The 6,319-nt window shown below is 32.0% G+C and overlaps 1 long non-coding RNA gene across 1 annotated transcript in view; it reads right to left on the bottom strand.

The window, feature by feature from the left end:
* Positions 1–1,192: 1,192 nt before the first annotated feature.
* LOC117108296 overlaps positions 1,193–6,319 on the bottom strand; it is a 13,191-nt gene continuing 8,064 nt past the window's right edge. Inside the window, exon 3 of the long non-coding RNA XR_004445351.1 lies at positions 1,193–2,076. This is a non-coding gene — a long non-coding RNA (uncharacterized LOC117108296). The remainder of the gene's footprint in view (positions 2,077–6,319) is intronic.

The raw sequence follows: 6,319 nt of genomic DNA, 5'->3' as shown, positions 1-6,319 counted from the left end.
GAGGAGTAGAGACAAATTGAACAGCTTGAAAACACAACTTTCTCAACACATTATGGTAAAGGCTATTTACCTCGGATCAGTAGGATCAGCCATTGCCATGGCAACAACTTGAAACTTTCACAGAAGTTTGTCCCTGACGTCAAACAAGAATCAATGTTATTAGCTGCGGAGCATGGTAGAATATCTTCTATTGCATTCAGACTCTGTAAATTCCAAAAAAAAAGAATAAAAACACAAAAATTATAAAACAGAAACTCATTCAGTCATCTATACATTCCTAAATCTCATCTTTTTCCAAACTAGGGTTCATTTTTAACTCACTAAAAAATGCCATGGCCCCATATAGCAGGTACATTGTCTCATTCTTGCATATTAAGATTAATGTATGACTGTATCTGCTAATTTATGATACATTTATGTCTTAAAATTAATTGTATTTATTATTTGTTTTTATTTATATAATTTATTGTTGTTTAAAAATCATGTATTTCTTTGTAATATTGCACAAAAAGAGTACATACCTCAATCCAATCTAGTAAGGGCCAAGGTCAGAAATTTGGTATCTATATGCCAGGAAAAGAATGTTTCATACCTACAAATGTTCCACAAGAGCAAAGGGCCTGATTTTGACAAATGATACACTATTCAGGTATTTTGTTTATATTATAAATATTTTTGGCATGAGTACTGTATTTCTACAGTGTAAGCTTTTAAACTTGCAGTCCATTTTTTTTTTGATTCAAAAAAACAACATACATGACTTTTAAACAAATAAATTATATAGATAAAAATAAATAATACATATAATTAATTTTAAGGCAAACATATAAAATAACAGATACAGACATTACATTTAAATATACTTGAGTTTTAAATAATAATATATGAATATGCAAGGAATGAGGCAAATATGCCTAAAGATACACAAGACATTAATAGTAGATTTACAATGATTGAATTGTGCACATAATTGATAGACTTTCATTAAGTGTTTATCCTGCAGCTATCAGGATGCTGAATGAGAATCTCTGGATTTGGCTGATTCAGTATTTTTTCCTTTTCAATAATTGGTGATCCGCTAACACTAGCGGATCATTACTGGATGATGTTAACCCTGCCAAAACACAGAACTGAAAGATGGCAATTAAGGGTAGGTGAGCAGTAATCCCAGGTATAAGCTACATCACCTGATTGCACTACTGAACGTGACTCAGAAATGAATCTGTTTATTTACTATATTCTGTGGGTGTTTAGATTGCTTACATTAGTTTGGGCATTATCATCCCTTTAAAAACAGCTTGTGTCTGTGACCTCTAAGCACCTGTCGAGTTTTTGTCAGGGAATGGAAATAATTTCAATCTTTATATAATCTTCATAAAGACTGTTTAGAAAAGCACAAGTGGTTGATGTTTGTTTCATCAATCTTCAATGCTTATTTAAATCTAATATGCCTACGCTGACTTTCATTTTTGTTGTTCATAACGATGCTGAAGATATAAGATATAAGATAAAATTTATTGTCTCCAATAAAAACGGAGAAATTACAAAGCTCACAAAAATATAAAAACTTGATATAAATATAGAAACACAATTCTCTATAATAATTAAATAATTTGTAACCTTAGCTTAACACTGTGAATGTATTCTTTAAATGCTTTAGATTTTTTATAACATGTAATCCAGGTGTACAAATCATGGTAGGCAAACTACTCCATCCCAGCAAAATAATAAAGGAACAATGAGGTACCTTATAGTGCTGAAAGCACCAAGCCAGGCTAACTGACGTCAAGTGTAAAAAAAATATAGACGAAAAAGCCAAATAGTGTGTTTACCTCAGATCAGATGATAGGATGGAGCAGCTAGAGAAGCAGGAGAGGAGTAGAGACAAATTGAACAGCTTGAAAACACAACTTTCTCAACACATTATGGTAAAGGCTATTTACCTCGGATCAGCAGGATCAGCCATTGCCATGGCAACAACTTGAAACTTTCACAGAAGTTTGTCTCTGACGTCAAACAAGAATCAATGTTATTAGCTGCGGAGCATGGTAGAATATCTTCTATTGCATTCAGACTCTGTAAATTTAAAAAAAAAAGAATAAAAACACAAAAATTATAAAACAGAAACTCAGTACAGTCATCTATACATTCCTAAATCTCATCCTTTTCCAAACAGGGGTTCATTTTTAACTCACTAAAAAAATGCCATGGCCCCATATAGCAGGTACATTGTCTCATTCTTGCATATTAAGATTAATGTATGACTGCATCTGCTAATTTATGATACATTTATGTCTTAAAATTAATTGTATTTATTATTTGTTTTTATTTATATAATTTATTGTTGTTTAAAAGTCATGTATTTCTTTGTAATATTGCACAAAAAGAGTATATACCTCAATCCAATCTAGTAAGGGCCAAGGTCAGAAATTTGGTATCTATATGCCAGGAAAAGAATGTTTCATACCTTCAAATGCTCCACAAGAGCAAAGGGCCTGATTTTGACAAATGATACACTGTTCAGGTATTTTGTTTACCTATATTTTTGGCATGAGTACTGTATTTCTACAGTGTAAGCTTTTAAACTTGCAGTCCATTTTTTTTTTTTTGATTCAAAAAAACGACATACATGACTTTTAAACAAATAAATTATATAGATAAAAATAAATAATACATATAATTAATTTTAAGGCAAACATATAAAATAACAGATACAGACATTACATTTAAATATACTTGAGTTTTAATTAATAATATATGAATATGCAAGGAATGAGGCAAATATGCCTAAAGATACACAAGACATTAATAGTAGATTTACAATGATTGAGTTGTGCACATAATTGATAGACTTTCATTAAGTGTTTATCCTGCAGCTATCAGGATGCTGAATGAGAATCTCTGGATTTGGCTGATTCAGTTTTTTTCTTTCTTTTCAATAATTTATTACTTGTTATTCTTTGATTTTTTGCTACATGAATGTGTCTTGAGGTTTAATGACCATGTTGTAAAAGCAAATGGCAATAGAGAGAACTTAATACTGAATAGACCGCATTAGCCAACAAAGATAACGTCATCACAATTTTGCCGATTGGGTATTAAAGTTGTAAACATGTCCGAAGAGCTATGCTAATGCATTGAGCAGAGTCGAAGGTGGGGTATATTAAATCATCTAAAAAAAGTAATCTAGTTAGCGTAGAAGATACTTTTTGTTCAACGTATACATTTTGAATGATTCATGAGATAAGGTTGATTTGATTTAAACTTCCATTCAGGCTAAAAATACGAAAAGTTTTTAAGAGGCCTCCTAGGGGCCTAGACCTATCGCTTGGGCGACTCAACACATCCAGCACTAACTAAGTGATTGTTGTTGATTTAGCGGTACACATTCAGCTTAAATACTGTCACCAAGTCTTCTGTTGCAATTTCTGTACGAAATATTCAAAATATTAACTATTGGAAAAACTTAAATTGCTGAATTGTAGAATAAGATGTTTTTTTTTTAATGCGATGACCAATGAGTAAGAAGAACGTTGTTTGTATGACTCTCTAATCTATGGCTTTTCGATAAGTTAGTTTATGATAATTATGTACAAATAAAAAAATTGGGGAGTTTACAAACTGTTGAAATATATTCGAGCGGAGGCTTATTATTGCGTGAAAAACTGCTACCTAGAGGTTTGTTTTGATGTTATACCCACTACAGCAGCTTTATTTTGGTGACTAATTCGATCCATTGTAAAGTAATCAATCATGCATTAATTTTATACATGATACATCCTTAATGTTATAAAAACTATATTATTAGTCCATAACTATTACACAAGCCTGGTAGAATTTGACAACTTACTTGCAATCTAATCACTTATTTAATTTCTATTTATAACTGCAATTTACAGAAATAACTTTAAAATGTTTTGAAGTTGGAGTGATATTTATTGTTCTATTTAGTTTCTTTTACAGTAATGTATTTTAACTTTTCATCCTAATATCTTGTATCCTGTTTATGAAGTTTGCAGTGCTGATGAAAACAAATTTCATGTTTTTGATAATAGAGTGATCTTGTATCTTAGCAAGTATCTGTACAATGTATCACCCACCTTGTGTGCATGTCTTCTATTCTATTGAAAAATATATATATTTTTGAAAAATTATTATTTTTTTAAAATTTTTATTTTTATTTATTAAATTAAATAGTTAGTAAATTGTTTGTATTATCTCAATCATGTTTTAATTTATACCAATGCACCCAGCTAACAACCCAAGAGTGATATTTGGCTTCAGCAAAATAGAGAATAAAAAAAAAAGCCTTCCTCTCTCATAATTTTTCCAGCCTAGATAGGGTGATAAACTAATAATATTTTTTATAGGGCCTTAGAGAGGTTTTTTTTTAGGATTTCAAATAGGGATGAATCATGTTTTCAACAATACAGACCTTCATTTAAAGAAATCAGCTACAATACAAAGAACTCTCCTCCAAGCATAAAATATTTTAATGCTAATAATATAAAATCTATTTTGCAATAATTTATTAATGGTTTTTTTTGTCAATGCACATGTTTGTGATGGCCTGTTTTGTTTAAATAGGGTCTCATTACTTAATCTACTTGGTCTACCACCCAAACTCTGGGGGAAGAGCGTCACAAACCAGCACCCCTACCTTACCGCTTGCCTACTCCACTCACCTGGGTTATCCTTGGTGTTTCACAACAAGTTAAAAACTTATTAATTGCAATAACATCAAAGCAGAAGTAATGTTCTTGCAGAGATTTTTTTAATTTTTTGTATTGAGAAAAGTGCTGTTTTGAAATTATTAAAAGAAGTATTTTTGTCTTCAACGGAATCTGATTGGACATGGTAGGTGTGCAGTACTCCTCTAGAGTGCGATTGATTTGTAAAGAAGGTGCTATGTTGGATAATCTTAGCATATCATGTTCTGCGAGCTGGCCAAGCTGAAATTGAAATCAAAGAACGAGTGCCAACATGGAGATAAATTGTCTACTACAGACAGCATGTGGTGTCTGCTTCAAGTCTGCAATCACTAAATTTAATTGGATGTGCTTCAGTGAACACACCCCGTAATCTACGCAAAGTATAAGAGCAATACAAAAAAAAAAGATGAATTATTAAATTCTGAAGGAATCATAGATAAATGTATTAATAAATCAGTACTCTAAAAAAATTAATAAGATTATTAAGACTTGTACACTCGCTCTCTGCAAAAGCGGATTATAGTCAGGCCCAGTAGGCCTCGCTAGGCCTCGCTCTTAAATTTCTTTTAATTCAAAACAAAATAAGGAAAATAAATTACAGGAAATTTAAGTCTTAGAATGTCATTTTCAGACAACTACAGCATTGCATCCTCCATTGGTAAATTATCCTCTATGGGTTCTTCTATTTCAAATTACTGGATCCACCACTGCTTTGTGTGTACAATGAATGTTAAAAGTACATCGTTTAATTCATATTGTTTTCAATGTATATTTTGACTTTTTGTATATGAACTAATGTTTGTAATGCGAATGTGATTTCGGGTTAACCCCCGGGGAGCTCACTTGCATACCAACCCAACATGGGCATGCCGCAGCCACTTCAAGACATGAGACATTTGCGCTACCTATTTTATTGAAAAACATCGTGCGGAAAATCAGGATAGACCAAGGATTTTAACTACCAATTTCACCCTGGTTATTTCCCACACTTGTGCTACAAAGTCCTCGCAAGTATACCCCATGGATGCTGCAACTCCCCCATATTTCCCACATTTGTGCTACCAAGTACTACAGTAGAAAATATACTCTGTAAAGAAATATTGAAGAATGAAGCCCTGGGGTTAAGCCTTCCATTTGTCATCTATAGGCCTTTCCCCCTAGTGGTGTGTATTAATTTTTTAATTGTTTAATTTCTTCTTCTAAGTTTTCAAGTCTAGTTGTCTGTAATCCAATCAGATTATGTAAAGCTAAGCCATTAATCTCTCCTCATTTTTGTTTGGTAAACCACAAAAACCAAGCAATCAATTAAAAAGAAATTGATAGGATACAACCATGCCTTATCCTGCACCATCACTATTGATTTTATGAACCATGTTCCAACTTTAGCCCAGTAGATGAGAAATTGTTTAACTTGTTCCGTTGCACTGTTTAAATGGTTATTATTGTCACAGATCACTAATCTTAGATCAATCAATATCAAAATCAATGAAAGTGTACAAACATACAAGCATATCCGGAAAAACAATCATCCAGAGAGGAGACAGAGTAGTGCTTTGTGTAATAGATTTACACTCTTGTTGTAATCAACTTCACTAACTACAAAAAGC

This window comes from Anneissia japonica, unplaced genomic scaffold, assembly GCF_011630105.1.
Source record: "Anneissia japonica isolate Jap-2015-1 unplaced genomic scaffold, ASM1163010v1 scaffold426_len1935630_cov189, whole genome shotgun sequence".
Classification (NCBI taxonomy): Eukaryota; Metazoa; Echinodermata; class Crinoidea; order Comatulida; family Comatulidae; genus Anneissia; species Anneissia japonica.
Note: the sequence above shows the minus strand (reverse complement) of the source record. Positions and strands in the feature narration are given on the sequence as shown.